This window comes from Eretmochelys imbricata, chromosome 3, assembly GCF_965152235.1.
Source record: "Eretmochelys imbricata isolate rEreImb1 chromosome 3, rEreImb1.hap1, whole genome shotgun sequence".
NCBI classification, from domain to species: Eukaryota; Metazoa; Chordata; order Testudines; family Cheloniidae; genus Eretmochelys; species Eretmochelys imbricata.
Genome location: NC_135574.1, coordinates 151,463,552 through 151,485,290, shown reverse-complemented (window position 1 = coordinate 151,485,290; position 21,739 = coordinate 151,463,552). Strand labels below are relative to the sequence as shown.

At 40.9% G+C, this 21,739-nt stretch overlaps 1 protein-coding gene across 1 annotated transcript in view; it reads left to right on the top strand.

Annotated features, from left to right (window-relative positions):
- Nucleotides 1–21,739, top strand: part of KIF6 (kinesin family member 6) — a 283,991-nt gene that overhangs the window by 246,703 nt on the left and 15,549 nt on the right. The gene's annotated exons all lie outside the window — the stretch shown is intronic.

Below are 21,739 nucleotides of genomic sequence, written 5' to 3'. Positions count from 1 at the left end.
TTAAAAGCCTTAATGTGAAAGCATTACAGAGAAAACATATTAAAAAAAATAAAACAACCTACACACATACTAATAAGCTTACCAGAGATCACCCCCAAGTCCAGCAAGGGTGATTTAACCCTTCAAACCCCTCACAGGGGTTTTACCTATGATCACAAGTTCAGCATAGCTTCAGCTCAGAACCACCATCCCAGTGAGTTAGTAAGTTTATCCAGTTTGGGCTTTGAAGAGGCCATGAATAGGTAATCAGCCATACAGTGAGTTTCTCTTCAAGGTGCAGCTTCAAGTGGATGTCTCTCAAAGTGAGTAATTTGCATTCCCTTCTTCCTAATATTTCTTAGGAACCCCCACTCAGCTAAAAGCTCAATCTTGTCTGGTCCACTGTTTCAAGAGAGTTCTTTGAAGAACATAATACTTTGCAGTGTTTACAGTAGTCCTGTCTCTTTCCCTTAAAAGACGTTACATACCATTCCACAATAATACATAAATACTTGTGTTTTAATACAATGACCTTCTAAGATACTTTGACTTAATTCACTAAGGTTTGTCCAGGATATTGTCATATGTGTCACACCTTCCACCTGTCTCATCCAGCTTTCCCTATAGAGTGTCACACTCATACAGATGCTTTTTTAAATGTTCTCTCTAGATTGCAGTAAAAGGCATATTCTGAGTTTAGGGTTTCAAAGTTTTTGGAGTGACATGGCCCACCGATAGCACTTAGATGTCCACTTAACAAAGAAACACACCAAAAGCAGCTAACTCACTTGCTCAGCTAACATGGAACCTACTTGTTTCTCTCTCTCCAATACTGGCACGTACAATAAAAGAGTTGACAAGTTCTGTGCATCCTCATTAGCTTCAACCAGCTCCATTTGCTCTCTTTTCTCTCACCTTCTCTTTTCTCCCATTCTTCATCCCAATTTTCTACCTTTGTTTTTTATATATGTTTTTAAATCCCTTCTACCACTGAGCTACCTGTTTTGGTAAGAGCCCGCTGAACATATTAGGAAATAGCAACACTAGTCAGTGAATGAGAAATGCTGCTGCTTCCAGGGATACTCATTTAGGGCCCAATTCCACCACCTTTATGGTCATTATGTAGTATATATCTCTGTGAGTGATACCATTGTTTTCAGTAGGGCTGCTTGCAGAGGAAGGTACAATTTAATTTGAGGACTTGTGGCACCTTAGAGACTAACAAATTTATTTGAGCATAAGCTTTAGTGAGCTGTAGCTCACAAAAGCTTATGCTCAAATAAATTTGTTAGTCTCTAAGGTGCCACAAGTCCTCCCTTTCTTTTTGCGGATCAGACTAACACGGCTGCTACTCTGAAACCAATTTAATTTGAGTAAGGGTGGCATATTTGGCTATCAGGGAGGAATCTATCTTCAATTTCAGAGTCAAAAAGTGTCTTGTTTTGTGAGCGTTCTTATTACAAAATTCTGTTTTCCCAGGATTTATAACTTAGCTGTCAAAACTAGGTTTGATGAGAAACTTGGTGTTCATGCTCTAGTCTTGAAGGAGGCATGCTCCAATCTCACTGAGCAGCTGAGCAAAACTTTTTTTTTTAAAGAACCCCACTCCCCACCCTATGTGAAACGGCTCGGGGAATCAGAGATGGTTAGCTAATTTCCCATTGTCTGTTGATCTCCTTGGGTCCCCACAACCAGATGTCAACTGCCATCTCCTATGTTTGATTCAGAGCTCTCAGCTCTGGCATAGGCTGTTAGCAGGAGTCTTTAGTGCAGTTTACTCCTGCATTTGATGAAGATGGGACATGATCATGCAGGTTGGAGTATGTGGCCTTTGCCATAACACTCTGTAACTTTGCTTACATCATTTTTCCTGGACTTTTGAAAACTGAACATCCCTTTAAGAAAATGGAACCAATTGCACCCCTGTTTTTGTCCTACCATGTAATGCTTAAGGCATATTATGAAGCTGCTTGTCCTTTCATAAATGTTTTGATGGACAGTGAAATAATATACAGTGCTGACATTTAAAGTACTATCATTGAGATCTGATTTTAGCACTAGAGCTGGGTGACATTTTTCACATAAAGCTTTTTTTTTTTTTTTTTTTTGGTGAAAAATGCAGATTTTGCAACCCAGAAACATTTTGCAAATTTGTGTTGATTTCACCAAATTGTTTTGTTCAAAAATGACTTTAAAAATTCCAGATCTTTCATTATGACATTTTAAAACAAAATATTATTACATTTTTTAGGTTCAACGTTATTTTTTGTTTCAAAATTTCCTTTAATTTTATTTATGAAACAACGAAAAACATTTTTAAAAGGTCAAAATGTAAACAAAACATTTAATTTGACCCCCACCTTTATTTTCCACCTTTTTGATTTGCCAATTTATTTAAAAAAAGATTGGTTTTGGTTTTTTGGGTTGTGTGTTTGTGGTTGGTTGGTTGTTGTGGTCATATTGTTTAGTTTTTGTTTGTTCGCTTGCTTGCTTTGTTTTAGGAATTACCCGTGAACCATATGAGTTATACTCCCAGATGTAATTAGCATCCATTGACATGAATAGGACAGTTCACACCTCAGAGCTATTGTTTCAAGGTCTCTGCAAACTCAGGCAGAGGTTGCTGCTTCAGTTATACTTAGATCATGTTTTGAAGTTTTCTCTGCAGTCATAGCAACTAGAGATAGCCTTAGTTTTTAAATACTCTGGAGAACAGTTGAAAGGTCTGTCCATGACTCTCTCAACTAGTTCTTCCCATACTCCTGTGGCGAAAGGACACTCCACACTTTGGGAAACACTGGTTTACCTCATGCTTATTCCCCCAATCTAACCTGAACTCGGTTTCTTCCATCGCCTTATTTTTCATAACTGAGAAACCATTTTAAATTGTTCATGTGAAGAAACAAGTTCTCTATCTGTACTAATGCCATGACAGAATGACACACAAGTGTTTTCAATCACAAAATGGCAAGAGCTGAGAAAAGTGGTAGTCTGAGTTTTCCCACACAGATCCAAGGCAGTCCATAGAGGATAACAGCTTTAATTGAAATAAAAATGAGCTGATTTAACATAATCATTTCTGGCTCTGAAAGTCAATGTCTTATGAATAAACTATTTAAAGGCTCCTACAGGAACAATCCAACTATTGTCTCCTAAACAGTCCAAAAGTTTAAGTATTATTTTCTCCTCAGTGTCAGGAGATAACCAAAAAAAAGTCTGTCCTGTACAGCTAGGTGTCAGAAGAAGGCCTTGTAATTTGGTACCTCCTATATATTTGGATGTGTGTGTGCATATATTTACACATAACTGAGTTTTTCAGTCTTTAAAGTTCACTGATTTTTAAGCAAAACAGAAGCAGTCTGCTCAGTCAGTGTGTAATGCTACCGAGTGTCCTAGGGATGATGGCATGAATGGAAATGGTACAGAAGAGCAATTTCTCTTAATATTGCACAATTTTGATTATGCTACAATATTACAGTATGTTCTGTTCCTCTGGATATTTGTGTTTGAAAGCTGAAGCAACAACAATCTATTTCTCTAAGAGTTCACAGTTACTACTAGCAGCATGCAGTGTACTGACTTAATTCTTAGAGTGACCTCTAGTGGCGTTAAGGCCACTTCTCTTATGGCTAGATTTCATTTCTCCAGGGTTTCTATTAGTTCCATGGAAAACAATTGGTAATGCTTAGCCTTGAGGGCTGGTTTTGGAATTCTAAGATTGAAAGGAGGTGGATCAGGTTATGTTTGTTTAAAAGCATCCATTTTCCACTAATCCTAGCACAAGGATATCAATAGTAAAGCTGGGCGAACACCTCAGAAAACATTCCATGAATATTCGCTTGGATAAAAAAATGGAATTTATGTTGGCTGTGTTCACGTTCCTTTGGCATTCGCTTTCCTTGGCTGTTGTAGCAAATTAGTTTACTGGCAGGAATGTTTGCAGAAACAGCAACTTTTGAACAGATATTAGAAATATTCATGGAAGGTGAATTTTTAACACACACACATTTCCTCTGCAAATACTGTGTGTTTGTGTTTTATACTTCTCTCATCACTGTAGTACCGAACATACACTGAAGTCAGTGGAGTTACTCCAGGTTTGCACTAGTGTAAGAGAGACCAGAATTTGGCCTCTGAATATTAGACAATTGTAAAGTTGCACATTGTAACAGACCCACCTTGTTGGATCCACAAACTACTTAATGTTTCAATTCAGAATGGCTCATAGTTAAAACTCTGAGCTGTTGCCTGTTAAACATCTTGATATCACAACTGCCTATTTTTGTGCAGCTCAACTGTGCTGGCATCCAGCAGCATTTCACTGTCTTTGTAGTGGCCTGCAGTCTCCACAAGCTTTCTTGAAATAGACATTTCTTTTGAAATAGTACAGAAATAGGACGTTCAGTGTGGACTACTTCATTATTCAGTGACTCCCCGGGATGGCTGGTAATAGCATTGGTAGATTCTTGAGTTAGAGACCCTGATTCTTAAGTCCAGTCAAGCTGTGCAGGGTTTGAGCTGCAGAGTGGAAATAAAATTGGCTCGTTGGCATTTTAGCAGCTCACTGATTCTGGGGCTGGGCAGGTCTGCATTGGCCCCAGTTTAAATCAGAGTAGCCTCTGCCCGTAGCCCTGATGAGCTGTAAAAGTAGCCAGGAATAGCTGAAGTACAGGGGTGCTCCAGCTGTATCCCATTCTCCCTAGACTTCACCCTCTTCACTAGAGGCCATAAGTGGTGGGTGTGCACAGCTGCTCTGCTGGCTCTATACCATTGAAGGATTTCCCCTATGCCAGTGTGATGGGCATATGAACTCCATGCTGGGAAACAGGGGGTTAAGGAGCAACTCTGGTCACAGGAGGTTCCACCCAACCTCGTCTGCTGCGTGTGCCGTCAGTGGAGATGGAGTTTAAAGGGCACAACACATCTCAGTCAGGGTGTTCAGTGTGAAGGAGCAGACCTGCATTGGTACTCCTGCAGGAATCCAGCAGGAGCCCCACACAGCCCTGAAGCCAACCTCAACTCAGAGCTGCAACCCCCCGCAGAAGAGACAGTGGAGTAGCTGCTTGTGAGTGGGAAAAGGAATCTCCTGACCCCCTTCCATGGGGGATGCTTTCTGGGCTGTAAGCCAGGCCTTCACCATGCCTCTGGAGAGGCTGGGATGCAGTAGGAAGTAACCCGGGGAGTAGGCTGGATAATACCCTAGCCCAGGTTGCACATCTGAACTGCCTGCCCCAGAACCCTGAGTTGGATCCCGGAACAATAGGAGGGCCTAGGTTCTCCTACCACCAAACCCCTGGACTTGCACCACAAGGCGCTACTGCCAACCACCCTGGTCTTGATAGACTAGGTGCTGCAGCCAACCCCGGACTTGACCACTAGGTAGCAGAGCTAGCCAGTGTTCTGATCAGTAGGGGACATGGTCTAAGGAGATGATTCCCCATCACAGCCTGTGTACCAGGTAGATGGTTAAGTTGACTGTACAGACCCTTTGCATGCACAGAGCTGTGCAAAGGGTCCATAACATAACAGAAAATGTATCTCGATTGTTTTGGGGCATAAAAAGCCAACAGCTCCCTTCTCCTTCTGTCAAGGTTCCTTCCCCACTCTGAACTCTAGAGTACAGATGTGAGGACCTGCATGAAAGACCCCCTAAGCTTATTCTTACCAGCTTAGGTTAAAACCTTCCCCAAGGTACAAACTTTGCCTTGTCCCTGAACCCTATGCTGCCACCACCAAGCACTTTAACAAAGAACAGGGAAAGAGCCCACTTGGAGACGTTTTCCCCCAAAATATCCCCCCAAGCCCTACACCCCTTTCCTGGGGAAGGCTTGATAAAAGTCCTCACCAATTTGTACAGGTGAACACAGACCCAAACCCTTGGATCTTAAGAACAATGAAAAAGCAATCAGGTTCTTAAAAGAAGAATTTTAATGAAAGAAAAGATAAAAGAATCACCTCTGTAAAATCAGGATGGTAAATACCTTACAGGGTAATCAGATTCAAAACACAGAGAATCCCTCTAGGCAAAACTTTAAGTTACAAAAAGACACAAAAACAGGAATATACATTCCATTCAGCACAGCGTATTTTACCAGCCATTAAACAAAAGGAAATCTAATGCATTTCTAGTTAGATTACTTACTAACTTAACAGAGTTTGTGAGGCTGCATTCCTGATCTGTTCCTGGCAAAAGCATCACACAGACAGACGAACCCTTTGTTCCTGCCCCCTCCCCATTTGAAAGTATCTTGTCTCCTCACTGGTCATTTTGGTCAGGTGCCAGCAAGGTTATCTTAGCTTCTTAACCCTTGACAGGTGAAAGGGTTTTGCCTCTGGCCAGGCGGGATTTTATAGCACTGTATACAGAAAGGTGGTTACCCTTCCCTTTATTTTTATGACACCTTCCATCACTTTAATTGCCCTTATTCCACTTTGGACAGACAAAGCTCTCAGTTGTTCTCTAGAGTCTCAGCTTCAAGTCTTTACTTGCTATGGTTGTGAAGAAAACCTTCAGAACATGACCCAAATGTGACTCAGTGTTTCCCTGAGTCAGCAGAAAGCCTGAAACAAAAGGTATGAACTACCCCCTTCACTGCAATGGGTGCTAACGCAGGTGCCCATGGTGGTACTTTACATGTTGTTAACCACATCCTCAAAGCACGTAAGTTAAAAAGAGGAAGTATTGCAGGACTTGGTGGTAATGAGGGACTTCAACTACTCAGATATCTATTGGGAAAGTAATACAACAGGGCACAGATTGTCCAACAAGTTCATGGAATGCATTGGAATCAACTTTTTATTACAGAAGGTGGAAAGTGTGATTGGTGGAGAGGTTGTTTTAGATTTGATTCTGACATAGGAACTGGTTGAGAATTTGAAGGGGGAGGGCAGCTTGGGTGAAAGTGATCATGAAATGGTTGAGTTCATGATTGTAAGGAATGATAGGAGGGAAAACAGCAGAATAAAGACAATGGACCTCAAGAAGACAGATGTTAGCAAACTCAGAGATTAGTAGGTAAGATCCATGGGAAGCAAGTCTAAGGGAAAAAAGAGTCCAAGAGAGAGTTGATAGGAAGAGACATTATTAAGGGCACAAAAGCAAACTATCCCAATGCACAGGAAAGATAGTAAGTATGGTAAGAGGCCATCCTGGCTTAACCAGGAGATCTTCAAAGACCTGAAGCTCAAAAAAAATCATACAAAAAATGGAAACTAGGTCAAATTCTGAAGGATGAATATAAAATAAACAAAAGCATGTAGGGACAAAATTAGAAAGGTCAAGGCACAAAACAAGATCAAACTACCTAGGGACATAAAGTGTAACAAAAAACATTTTTCAAATACATTAGAAGCAAGCAGAAGACCAAGGACAGAGTAGGCCCATTACTCAGTGAGGAGAGAAAGACAATAACAGAAAATGCAGCAATGGCTGAAGTGTTAAATGCCTTCTTTGTTTCAGTTTTCACCAAAAAAAGTTAGCAGTGATTGGACGATTAACATCATGAATATCAGTATAAGTGGGATAGGATCTGAGGCTAAAATAGGGAAAGAACAAGTTAAGAATTACTTAGATGAGTTAGATGTCTTCAGGTCAGTTGGGCCTAATGAAATACATCCTGGAATACGTAAGGAACTGGCTGAAGAGATCTCTGAGCCATTAGTAGGGCCCTACCATGTCATGGCTGTGAAAAAACACGTCACAGACCGTGAAATTAGATCTCCCTCCATGAAATCTAGCTATTGGAGGGGCGGGCTGGGCATGCACCAGGCTCCAACTACTAGTCCGGGCGGGGCTGGGGAAGGAACAGCCCTTCCCCTGCACAGTCGCTCTCGCGGGGGAGGGAGAGATCAAACCCACCTCTGGCTACTTCCCAGGGCTGCAGCAAGCTCCGTGGCTGCTGCCTTCAGAGCCCAGCTCTGCTGCCTTCAAAGCCCAGCCTAGCGCAGAAGTAAGGATAATAATCCTGTGACCCCCCCGCCCCCACAAAAGCTTTGCAAACCCCCAGGATCCCCTTTTGGGTCAGGACCCCCACTGTTAAAACACCTGACATTTCAGGTGTAAACATCTGCCCATGAAATTGACTAATTTTAAAATCCTATGATCATGAAATTGACCAAAATGGACTGAATTTAGTAGGGCCCTAGCCATTAGTGATTATCTTTGAGAATTCATGGGGGATGAATGAGATCCCAGAGCACTGGAAAAGGGCATATATAATACCTATCTGTAAAAAGGGGAATAAAGACAACCCAGGGAATTATAGACCAGTCAGCTTAACTTCCATCCCCAGAAAGACAATGGAGCAAATTATCAAACAAATCAATTTGTAAGCACCTAGAAGATAATAAACTGATAAGTAACAGTCAACACAGATTTGTCAAGAATTTGTGGATGAGGGAAGAAGTAGATGTGATATATCTTGACTTTAGTAAAGCTTTTGATACTGTCTCACACGACCTTTTTATAAGCAACCAAGGGAAATACAGCCCAGATGAACATAGTATAAAGTGGGTCTGTTACTAGGGGTTTTGCTGAACCCAATGCTCTTAGTAAATTTGCTCTTTCCAAGGCGGTGGCAGGAAATAAATCAATGGGGACACGGCCAGTCTGACCAATAGATAGTTGTTGCAAGCAGGCAAACAAAAGTGCTTTTACTCAAAGCTTCTACTTTATTTAGTCTCCAGCACGTACACACGTCCGCAACAGGTTAGTAGAGCACCCCAAATGAACCCCAGATTAGTATTTACCCAAGGTCTTAAGGAGGTCTTAAGTGGATTTCTGTAGATGTCCAGTCAGCCTTCCATCTGCAGCGGAACTTGAAGGTGTTCAAGTGTCCACTGAGCTCAGGTTTCTTCCTCTTTTTATATGCAATGTGTTAGTATTACATAGCTTGTTCATCAAAAAAACTGCCAGGCAGAAGTTAAGTGTGGAGTTTTCCAGCCTGTTAGGCAGGGAATTTTCCATCAGTTAACCAGCTGTATTTCACATAGTAATAATTAACTATTGCCAGACTTTCCATCTTGCAAAACCGCATGCTTCGGCAAAAAGCTCAAGTCAGGAGGGCACAGGGTCATGTTTACTACTTGTGGTCACTCACTTCCCCGCTCCCCTCCTGGTCTGTTAGTTGTGCTAAGGTTTCAGAAAGGCTTCCTTTTAGCTGCTTTCAGCACTAAGCATAACAATTGGTATTCCTGCTGCTGGCAATGGTCTAGGCATGGTACTGCATTCTGGGCTATCAAAAATTTCCCCATCCTACAGGTGCATAACTGGTTGGAAAACTGTATTTAGAGAAGAGTTAACAATGATTCACAGTCAAACTGGAAGGGCATATTGAGTGAGGTCCAACAAGGATCTGTCCTGTGTCCAGTTCTATTCAATGTCTTCATAAATTATTTGGATAATGGCATAGAGAGTACACTTATAAAGTTTGCAGATGATACCAAACTGGGAGGGATTGCAAGCACATTGGAGGACAGGATAAGAATTCAAAACAATCTTGACAAACTGGAGAAATGGTCTGAAACAAATAGGATGAAATTCAGTAAGGGCAAATACAAAATACTACACTTAGAAAGCAATAATCAGTTGAACAAAAAAATGGGAAATGACTGCCTAGGAAGGAATACTGCAGCAAAGGATCTGGGGGTTATAGTAGATCACAAACTAAATATGAGTCTTCAGTGTAATACTGTTGCAAAAATACCAAACCTTGTTCTGAGATGTATTAGCAGGAAAGATATAACCAAGACACGAGAAGTAATTCATTTCCTCTAATCGGCACTGATAAGGCCTCAACTGGAGTACTCTGTCCAGATCTGGGCACCAGACTTCAGGAAAGATGTGGCCAAATTCGAGAAAGTCCAGAGGAGAGCAACAAACATGATTAAAGGTCTAGAAAATATCACCTATGAGGAAAGGGTGAAAAAATTGTATTTGTTTAGTCTGAAGAAGAGAAGATCTGATAACAACCTTCAAGTGCGTAAAAGATTGTTATAAAGAGGATGGTGATAAATTGTTTTCCTTATCCACTGAGAACAAGACAAGTAGTAATGAGCTTAAATTGCAGCAAGGGAGATTTAGGCTACACATTAAAAAAAAAAAAATGTCCTGACTTTAATGGTAGCTAAGCACTGGAACAAATTATTTAGGGAGGTTGTGGAATCTCCATCATTGGAGGTTTTTAAGAACCACTTAGACAAACACCTGTCAGAGATTATCTAGATAATACTTTGTCCTGACTCAGTACTGGGGTCTGGACTAAATGACCTACCAAGATCCCTTTCAGTCCTACATTTCTGAGATTCTGTTATTTTAAGATCTACACCAATGTTTCTTGAAGTAGGCACCCTGAAGGATTAACCAAGGCACACAGAAGGTGTATAAATTAAGATGTGTAGGCCTTTAACAAAACGTGGCTGATTGCCAGGGGTATGCAATCGGTTTCATTCCCCTAAAAGAGGGTTTAGCTTTCTAAAGATTGAAAAACATTGCATTAGAGCAACTGGAAATGTCTGATTATCTGATCATCTGCTTTTCTAAAGTGCCTGTTGTCATAGTAAATAGAATTGTCAGGCATTGACAATGTGTGAGTGTGCTTATTGTCAGTATGAGAGAAGAATAGTCGAAGGTTATTTCCACAGGATGTTTCCCAGTTTTTATTGTCTTGTTAGCTCAGTGTGATTCCATGTCTAGAAACAATGTGGTTCCATATAGTCAACCTCAACTGAATTTGATAGTTTTCAGACCTTTTGGAAAGAAGCTATAAAATTGTCTTCCCAACACTTTGTTCGGATCCCTTCCAGCAAAGCGTCTGTTGCTGCCGATGCTGTTGCCACATTCGCTGTCTCATTTTTCTTATTCTTCAAGTGTCTGGAAGCCATCTGCTCTTCACTGAGCAGATTTGGATGTCACACATAGTGCAACCCCAAATTCAAAATCTATTGACTTCATCAAGGATGCTGCAATACTAGCAATACTTTTGTCAGTCTTCCCCTGTGATGGGTTGGGTCACAGAAACCCCCTTGGGACTGCCAGCTGATGTGCTGAAACTACCCCTGAGCCCATTTTCCCTGGCAGCTTGGGACTGCAGAACCCTGCCTGGTTGTGCCAGACACGCTCGCTTGCTACAACCACAGCCCCAGGTCTGAACCATGTCCCTCAAAAGCTGCAGGCTTAACTGAAAACAGCTTAAGAAGTGTTCCTGTCTCCAAACCCAGATGCCCAGTTCCAATGGGGTCCAAATCCCAAATAAATCCGTTTTACTGTTTTTTAAAGCTTATACAGGGTAAATTCAGAATTGTTCGCCCACTATAACACTGATAGAGAGATATGCACAGCTATTTGCCCCTCTCCTCCCACCCCAGGTATTAATACATACGCTGGGTTAGTTAATAAGTAAAAGGTGATTTTATTAAATACAAAAAGTAGGATTTAAGTGGTTCCAAGTAATAACAGACAGAACAAAGTGAATTACCAAGCAAAATAAAATAAAACACGCAAGTCTAAACCTAATACAGTAAGAAAGTGATTACAGATGAAATCTCACCCTCAGATGTTTCAATAAGCTTCTATCACAGACTGGACGCCTTCCTAGTCTGGGCACAACCCTTCCCCCTGGTACAGCCCTTGTTCCAGCTCAGATGGTAGCTAGGGGATTTCTCATGATTGCAGCCCCCTTTGTTCGTTTCTACCCCCTTATGTACATTTTGCACAAGGCAGGAATCCTTTGTCTCTCTCTGGGTTCCCACCCCACCTTCTAAATGGAAAAGCACCAAGTTAAAGGTGGATTCCAGTTCAGCTGACATGATCACGTCACTGTAAAACTTCATTACCCACTTACCAGCACACAGGTATACAGGAAGACTTACAAGTAAACATAGCCATCTACAGTCAATTGTCCTAGTTGATGTGAGCCATAAAGATTCCAAACCACCATTAATGGCCCACACTTTGCATAATTACAATAGGCCCTCAGAGTTATATTTCATATTTCTAGTTTCAGGTACAAGAGTGATACATTCATACAAATAGCATGACCACACTCAGTAGATTATAAGGTTTATAATGATACCTTACAAGAGACCTTTTGCATGAAGCATATTCTAGTTACATTATATTCACACTCATTAGCATATTTTCATAAAATCATATAGAGTGCAACATCACATTCCCCTCCCACCATCTTCTTTACTTCTCTTTTGCAGATGGAGAACTCTCCATTAATGCATTACAGCTGACAGCCCCAGCCAGCAGTTTTGGCTGATGCTGCTTAGGCATGATCTGACTCCAAAAATGCACTTGTGTTACTCAAATGATTTCCAAATTTGGAAGTATTCAGCTCTTGATGCAACTCCTTTTGCATGGCCCAAAAGACCTTATGGAAGTTGCATATGAAACCTCTAAAAATGTGTCCAGTTGACTCATAATACCAAAAAAGCTGCAAGTATGGGTGTTTTATTTAATATTCTTTCAACTAACTTCACCATACATTTAGTATAGAGCACAAAATAAACTATCTTGTGCATTTATATGATTATTTGCACTGATATTGCACCCATCCTAACCCTGGCCTCTAATTTAGACTCATAGACTTTAAGGTCAAAGGGACCATTGTGATCATCTCAAACCTCACCCACCCACTCCTGAAATAGACCCCTAACCTCTGGCTGAGTTACTGAAGTCCTCTAATCATGGTTTAAAGACTTCAAGTACAGAGAACCCACCATTTATAGTACTTTAAACCTGCAACTGACCCATGTCCCATGCTGCAGAGGAAGGCAAAATAACACAGGGTCTCTGTCAATCTGGCCAGGGGGGAAATTCCTTCCCGACCCCAGTTAGACCTTGAGCATGAGGGCAAGACCCACCAGGCAGATACCTGGGAAAGAATTCTTTGTAGTAATTCAGAGCCCTCCCCATCTAGTGTCCCTTCTCCAGCTGTTGGGGATTTTTGGTACTGGCAGTCGCTGACAGGCCACATGCCATTGTAGGAAATCTCATCATACTACCCCCTCCATAAACTTATCAAGCTCAGTCTTGAAACCAGTTAGGTTTTTTTACCCCACAACTCCCCTTTGAAGGCTGCTCCAGAACTTCACTAATTTTACTGACATCCAGAGCATTTTCGTGGAGGCAAGAAAGCAGCAATTTGGCCAGTGTCTCACTGTCTTTTCTACATGTATACCTCTAAGCATATCACCATTAATTTGAACATGCTGGATAATTGAGAGATTGACCAGTTTTATTTACAGTTGTAGTTGTATTAATGCAAACAGTCAAATAACTTGCATTCCTGATTTCCTTAGTCAAAATCTGTACAACTTATCAAAGCTAGTCAACGAAATGATGTAAAATGAGTTTGTCTGAACTAAAAGAACTGTTGATTGCACTTTCCAAGGCTTCTGGTGTGGTTACAAAATTATTATAGTAACAGATAAACGTGTTCTTAAAATAACTGCACATAAACAGCCATCAGAAATTTGTTCAGAGGGAGCAATTTTGGATCGGACAAGGTTGTCATCCCTTTTGGACATTTCTTTTCTGGGGAGAGCTCAGCATAAGCAGTGAACTTTCAGAGTGGTAGGGGAATTGGAGTCTTCTTCAACACTGCTGTTACAGCATCATCCAACAGCAGCTGTAGGACCAACAACACTCCCAGATTGTAAGAGCTAGTGAAAAAAGGCTAAAAATGTCTACATTAACTCAGTTAAAGGGGTAGATAAAACCTCACCACATCTTCCAGTTACTTTTCCCAGCCTACGAAGATTTTCATATTACCGAGATTGAAATTCAGCCACCAAGGTGTCATCCATTCCCCAGTCTCACCCAAACACAGGGTTAAACATTTGATAGTACTGGCTGGATCATATAAGGGAGAGAAATAGATTTGGGTTTCATTGGCTTACTGAAAACATCATGGCCTATTCTTTCTCACCATCCAATTTAAAGATCCCATATACACATTAAATGAGAGGGCGGACAATTTGGATCCCTGCAGAACACCTCTTGAAAGCACCTCAGGGCAGAAGAACAATTGCCCCAAAGTACCCTCTGGAATCTCCCCAAGAAATAAGAGCAAAGCCACCAAAAGACTGCACCATTTGTTTGTGTTCGCATTAGCAGATGAACTAACTCCACCTCATAATCAATGGTATTGAAGACAACTTATAAAGCCAACAATATCAACAGGGATACATGGTCTTTATCCAGCACAAGGAGGAAGGCATCTACAAAAGCTTTCTCTGCAGCTCTGTGAAGTACCCAGGGTCATACTCAGAATGACAAGAATCAAGGTGATCTGAAGTGACCAGGTATACTGAGAATGTTTTCACCAATATTGACCTAAAGTCAAGCAGAGAAGACCTGGCATTTGTCTCCTTAAGATATTGCTGTTCACCTATGGATGCAGACAGCTCAGTCCAAACCTACTTCATCTTATCTACATAATGATGTTGAATGTCCTCTACAAGAGGAACGAGTCTCTAATCAGCCATCAAATGAAGACAGGTTGGATTAATTTTAAATAAATCTGCTGATCCAGACTTAAAGATTCTGTTGGGGTGAAAGGGAACTTTTCTTTGCCACCCACACAGCCACCACATGACATTTCAAGAAATCTTTATGATGCATTTGGTAAGAATCAGTGTGGGATTTATACTGCCAGGGCTCTAACTGTCTTCCTTCCCCCTTCACTTGTCTCAGATAATCCGTAAACCTTGATGACCTGTCAGGATGAAGCTGGGAAAGTGAATATCACTTCACTGATATGGGCCACTTCATTGATGGTTGAGGACAGAAAAATAAAGTCCTACCACTCCCTTGATTGAGTAGTCTGCCGAAGAAACAATATTGTCCCTCCTAATCCTGCAGAAATGCTCAGGTTCCATTAATCTCTGAGGACAGAAATCAAACAGGTCTCTCATCCCATCAGGAGACATGTATCCCAACCTCATATACCAAGCATGATCTGGGCAGAAGCGCTATTAGCCCACCTCCTGTCCCAACCCAAACACAGATAAAAAATCTGGCCAGCTATATGAATTGAGGTAGCAACCAGTGGACATCATGGTAATTGTGAAATCCCGCACCAAAAGAATTGTCATCAACATAGATGTTAAAGTCACTGAGTACTCTCAGCCTTGGTTCCTCCTAGAAGGAATCTCAATACCTCATGCAGTGACTTTGCAGTGCTACAGAACAGTTGCAGTACTAACTACCAGTCCTGTCTTAACTTCATCCCAGGACTTTCAGACAAGATCAGCACACTGAGTGAATTCCTGGCCCCATTGAAGTCAATGGCCATTGACTTCATTAGGGCCTGAATTGCACCCACTGTATTTAGTCTAGTTTTGGGGTGGAAGATCTGCATTACAGGCTGGATACAAACAGCATGGCCAGACATCCTCACCCATTTCCTTTTGATTCATATTGAACTGAGCATATGGCTAAAGTCAGCTGCACCAAAACTTGGCCAGCACGTGTCTTGCAAATTATAGACAGTTGATGCTTTATTAATCACTAACTTTGCATTGATCAGCATGAAGTGAAGGCCCAAAAACTTGTTCATTGGTATCCCAATCTTCTGACAGCTAATTAAGTGTGAAACCGATGGAACTGAGACAAAATGATCTTGATTTTGGATTATGCTTTACTTTCAGTCCTCTCCTTTCTTGTCTTCCCTTGCCTACTACCACAGACATCAAGGGACCCCCACCTTCACCACCAAACTCTCTGCCAGATCTCTACAGTTCCAGCATGAGACAATATTGTTCAGCCGTCTCAGCCACCCTTAGGTAGCCATTGAAGAGCTGCAACAGCTGACTGCCCAAATAAGGACTCCCCAGGGCCGGCTACAAAGTTCATCTATAATGTAGATTCCCTAACTCAAACAAGCCCAATTGACAGTTATTCCCCCAAATGTAATAAGTCTCACTTTCCTGCTTTGGGAGACACCACTCCAGCTTAATCCTATACCCTTGCCATTGAGCACAGCTATCTGGGTTTGACCTACATATCAGTGAAGGGAGCCTAATCTTGATTTCACTTTAATTGACCAGTTTATTGGTTACTCTGGCATGTGTCTGTCTCAGTCTCCCCTGTCAGAGATGATGCTGTTTGATAAATAATTGTTTCTGTGAGAAGAGGTTACTTGAACCTGCAACTCCCACATCCCAGCTGAGTGCTATAACTACTATGCCATAAAGTCAATCTTTCATACATTCAATATTTACTTATTTTTACAAAGTGGAACAGCACCGACAAGAGAGATTGCAAAAAACTCAATAGCCCAGTGGCTAGGGTATTCACCTGTAATGGGGGAGACCCAACTCCAAATCAGGCATTTGAACCAAGTCCTCCTATTTCCCAGCTTTAGGTCACTGTTCTAAATCAGACTGAGCAAGAATTCTAATATGAGTCACCTACAGCCCAGCAGAGTACTCTAACCTCTGAATTATTGGCTGTTCTATGGTCCCATGTTCTCTCCCTTTGCCCTCTCCCTCCTGTCAAAAAACTTTAGCAGGACTCAGGTTCATCCTGGTGCAGAAAGGGATTTTTTTGAAATCTCAAAAACTTTCACAGTGTGGGAAATCTTCTCCTCGCTCAGCAGGATAACCTCACACTTTGCCAGATTATGGATGGAAGCAGATTCCAGAACCAAACACTCCATCTTCCACTGAGAACACCCTGCATCAAGCCTCAAGACGTTAAGTTCTAGGAGCTGTTGGTGAGAGTGCCCCTGCTGTCTCAACTGTCCAGAAGGTGCACATGGAGAGAGATGGCCTCTATGGTAGTCAGGATCCAACCATATAGGGCTTTATAGATTGCATCGAAGAGGAAAGGTTACAATGTGCTATCCAAACATACATGGAAAAACCTTTACTAATTACTGCTGCCTCGTCCAGCTGGGCATCCAAGAAGACCACATTATGAAGCTCACAGAGACAAGCAGGCATATCCCATCAAAAGAGGAAGCAGATATCATGGCCTTTTTTTCTGAATGTTTCCAACCAGCCCATCAACATCACCTCTGTCTCACCCTGACTAAATTTCTGTTACCTTCCTGTCATCCAAGCTCTTATCTTGACCAGGCCACTGGGGGGAAAAACACTGAACCATTTGGATCCAGCTGTCATTTGCATCCTGATGACACTGCAGTTCAAACATCTCACTCTTCTAAAAAGCAAATGAGAAGGCTCAAAAGTAATTTCTGTCACTTTATTTTTGTATTGAAAATGTTTATTCCAAACTTTTCAACTAGACTTTTTCATGGACGCGCTTAGATGTTATTGTAAAGGGCAGTATAGGAACCTTAAAATGGATGGATGACACGCCATGTGCCCATTTAATGGATCTAGAAAGAGAATAATACCATCATTCAACTGTCAAGTGTGGCTCTGGGTAATAAAATGGGCAAGATAACTGATGACAAAAACCTTATGTAATCTAGTGGCAAAATTCAGTTAATAAACTTAGTCGACTTTCTAGATCAGTGAGTGTTTTCTGACCATGTCTCAGGTGTTATATTATTCCCCTAGATAGATTGGCATGTGTGGAACACATTAAATTTGGACTTATTCACCTGCATTTTTCAATATTTACTACTTGTACATTTGGAAACCATTGGCAAAGTTTTAGTCACATTGGTTTCAGAAATTCCTGTGGCTTGAGTACAGCTGAATTGGAAACACTTTTTGTTCCATGTGCCAGGTATTTTGAGGAGCAACCCAATATGATGACATGTTTCAAACAAGAGTCTTCAATGAGTGGAAAACAAAAATAGAAATCTGTATTTAACCAGAAGAACTCCTAACAGAGATACCAAAGCTAGACCATATATTCCAGGTATCATGCTACTGAACACAAGTTACACAAGCGTGTGAGGCCAATGATAAAATCATACAGAGCAAAGCAACACAATGATGGACGGCCTTACTGGCATCTGTGCTAAAATTCAAAATAAGAGACAACATAATGGATGTGGCTTTTTTTAAAAAAAAAACCCATAAATTTAATGTTTTCAAAGGTTGAAGATGAGACGATTGTTTTATTTTAATGCATAGAACTTACCACCTGGTAAAATGTTTTAAACACCATATTAGAAAATAATTAGTGGTACGATTGATTCAAAACCCCCAATCCAAATACTTCAACCTTTGGGAAAGTTTGAATCTAGATCTGCATTTCGCAGTTCTTGTCCATCTCTATTTTTATATAAAATGTGTCCATAATGCCGTCCTGGAGAAAGTCACATCCACTCCTTAATCAAACGAGACAGGTTGAACTGGCCTAGGGGAGGAATCAAAAAATAAGGAGAAAGCCTGAGTAACTCCACTCCCCCTACAAACAAAAAGAAAGGGGGATTCTTTTTAAACCAACCCAAACAGTATTGTAGGCTCCAGCTTAATAGCACAACAACCTCAGGACTGAGTTTGCCAAGAGTAGCAGAACTGATAAATAAAAGCAATATAAAGATTAATTGGACACTGAAGTCAGCTCTAACTGTGATTATTTTAAGTGACTATAAATTTAAGTAGTTAAACACAAGATTGTCTGATGCTGAAATGAAAAGCTTTGACTGCAAAGGTACAGCTGAAGGGCAGGACGTAATGTTAATTGAGGTACTAGGACAATAAATCTCTAGAATGTTTGACTCCTAGAACAAATTCAGGGCCAGTAATATATGGGCTCCCTAGAGAGATTAAAGTTCAAAGTCACAGAGAGTTTCTTTACAAAATTGATCTTCAGTTTGATTGTGGACAAAAATAAGCCAGAATTTTTCAAGTCAGTTGACTATAAAGTCTGCCATGGTAACACTGATGATAACAGTATGTATCACTTACTGAAAATAGTGCTTTTCATCCCTGCTTATCACAATGCTTCACAAAGGTAGGTAAGTATTATCAGTTTCCCCATGAATTCTTTGATTCACTGAACCATGACCAGCAGAACTGCTGACAATGGAGTTGATTGAATGCTACAAATTCCGAAGGGGAGAGAAGGGGTGCACAGGGAACACTCACCCTGCACCTCAAGAGCATCAGGAGTCCTTTGCTGCATTTTCTCCAATGTATACCTGTACCTTAATGAAGCAATCTGACCCACTAGATTTGTTCTCCCTACAGTATTTTGGCATAACTCCCATTGGAGATATGGATGGATAAGGGAGGAGACTAGGGGTGCAATCCTGATCCCACTGAAACCAATGGGTGTTTTACTATTTATTTCAGTGGGGCCAGGACTTCACCCAAGATCACTAAAGCTTTGTCATTATCTATTGTGTTTTATTGTAGTGTATTCATATAACACCACTAATTTTGATACCTCTTCTGCCATGAATCCGACACTTTTTTTGACTCATATGTTGTTTGTTTTAACATCCAAAAGGGTTTCATTTCTTAATGTGTTTAGAGCACCCACTCCACCACAGACTGCCCCACTAAGCCCTACCCTGCTCTTATAGTCTGCTTATATGGAATGGAAGTTGTGTGTGCAGTTTTTGTTCACTTTCAGTCTGTATTAACACACTTGACCTTATGTACTTTTGGTGAAATTAAATATGTTTCAATCTCATTTTTGATTAATCTAGAGGGTGTAACAACAAAAGATTAATGGTTTTAGCTGGAGCACTGGCAGGCAAAGAGAGATCATTACTACCCTCGTGTTCCAGCCAGAATTCCATTCCTTGAAGCTAGGGTACACTCCTTAGGCCTAATGAAAGGTTGACATATAATTTATTTTCTTGGCTGAAATAATAATTGAGATGGAAACCAAAGTGTATTGTACAGCAAATCTTTTGTTCCTTGAATTTTTCTTTAGTTACAAAGGCAAAACTTGTTTTTTTGGGAACCTTAAGACACTCCCTAGAAATAGAAAGTGATTTTGTAATTGTTGTGCTTTATTAGTAGGTAACTGGACATTTCCTTTCATTTCTGAACTGAGCCCAGTTACTTTAATCCTTGTTGGGAAGGTTGTTTCCAAGAACGAGAAAATATTGTAGTGTGTGGAAGTTCAGTTCTAAGGCCCATTCTGATTGTCAACCTGTCCTGCAATGACTCAAGAGCATGAATACCAAACTCAGGGCAGACTGTTAAGAAGCAGGGCACAAACCCCAAACTGGTTGTGAGTTCTATACTTAGATTTCACCAACTAACTATCTAGTGTAAACTCCTCAAGCACTATAACAGCCTTAACATGGAGTCACAGACAGTTCCCTTGGGAACTCTGATCTATCTTACCGCCCAGGTAAGCTTACCTTTCTGATAGATGGTCACGTACATCAAAGATCACAGCAATATTCAGGTTACTCCCAGTCCCAAAGGACCAGTCACTTACCCCAGGTCAATTGCACCTTAGATCTCACACCAAAGACAACACTTGTAATCCTAAAATAAACTATCTAAAGATTTATTAACTAGGAAAAGGAAATAAGAGAGGAAATGGAAATAAGAGAGTTATTTACAAGATTAAATCAAGTAAATATACACACAAATGAATTCTCATCTTAAGTTTCAAAAAGTAATAGAAGCTTCTATAATAAGCCAGCTCTATATGTCCACTGAGGAATCCCTTGCTTATGCCTAGGAATCTTGCCCCCCAAAAGTCCAAGCAGCAAAGAGATACAGTTCCTCCTTTTTAGGGCTTTTTATTCCTTCCCCCCTTCTGCTTCAAGTTGCAAATTCTGCTGTTGGGACAAATTAACTTGCACATTTCCTCTTCATGGGGAGGAGAGGAGCAATCAACGAAGTTCTGAGTCCCCTGATCTTCCACAATAGTTCATCCGGTGTTGATAGGACTCCTTTGTCAGGCAAGAGTTGCACCTACTGTTGGAAACTAGTATTTCACACTCATTAATACCTCTCCTGTCTGGTGATTTCCAGTTACAAAGCAAACACTTAAATGTTACCTTATAACGTGATACAGATATTTGCATGCAGCAACTTACAACCATTTCATAAACTTTAAACGCTAAACACATTCTTATAATTCTAATACCTATTTTAATAGTATTAACATCCGGGTGAGCTAGACTGGTTCCAGCTTGTATTTGTCAGTGTTCAATTGAGACCTAGGGCCTTGGCATGAGCTGGCATCTAGTCTGCCAGCATCACACTGATCAGACACATTCTGGCATTGTGATGTAGAAACCATCCAGGAACTTGGGCCTCCAGTCTGACCTAATGTATCTTCTACCTCTTGACTTTCAGCAAATGTTGAGAAAACTGCTGCTGAAGCGCAAACATACTGTCTAGCAGCAAGGATCAGGTTAACAAAGTTAAGTGAAGAATAAAAAGATCCTAAGTTGCTTTCCATGCATTTTAGACTCTATTCTATGGCAGTATTTCCCCTCACATTTCTTTTTGCCTCCTCCAACCTCTTGCAGCACATCAACTTTCAAGCAGTTCCCCTTGTTTATAGTCAGTAGTTGAATTTAGTGCGTATCAAAGTTAATCTTCCCCACAGTTTGTACCTCAATACTCCTTTTTGCTATTCCAGTCCCAGGCTCCTCCACCTCTGCTGTTGGACCTCTGTCCTGACTTGCAGCACCTCTGCTATTTCAGTCCTCACCTCTGTTAGCAGAGACAGCCAGTTGTATCAACTTTGAGTTAGTTTTAAGATGTAGACAAACATCTACAGGTGACTAGGCAGAGACAGCCAAGCTAATTTTTATGTGTAATTCACAGTAAGGGCCAGCTTCTGATCTTGCATTCGTTTAACTCCACTGAAGTCACTGGAGTTACACTCATGTGAGGAAAATCAGAA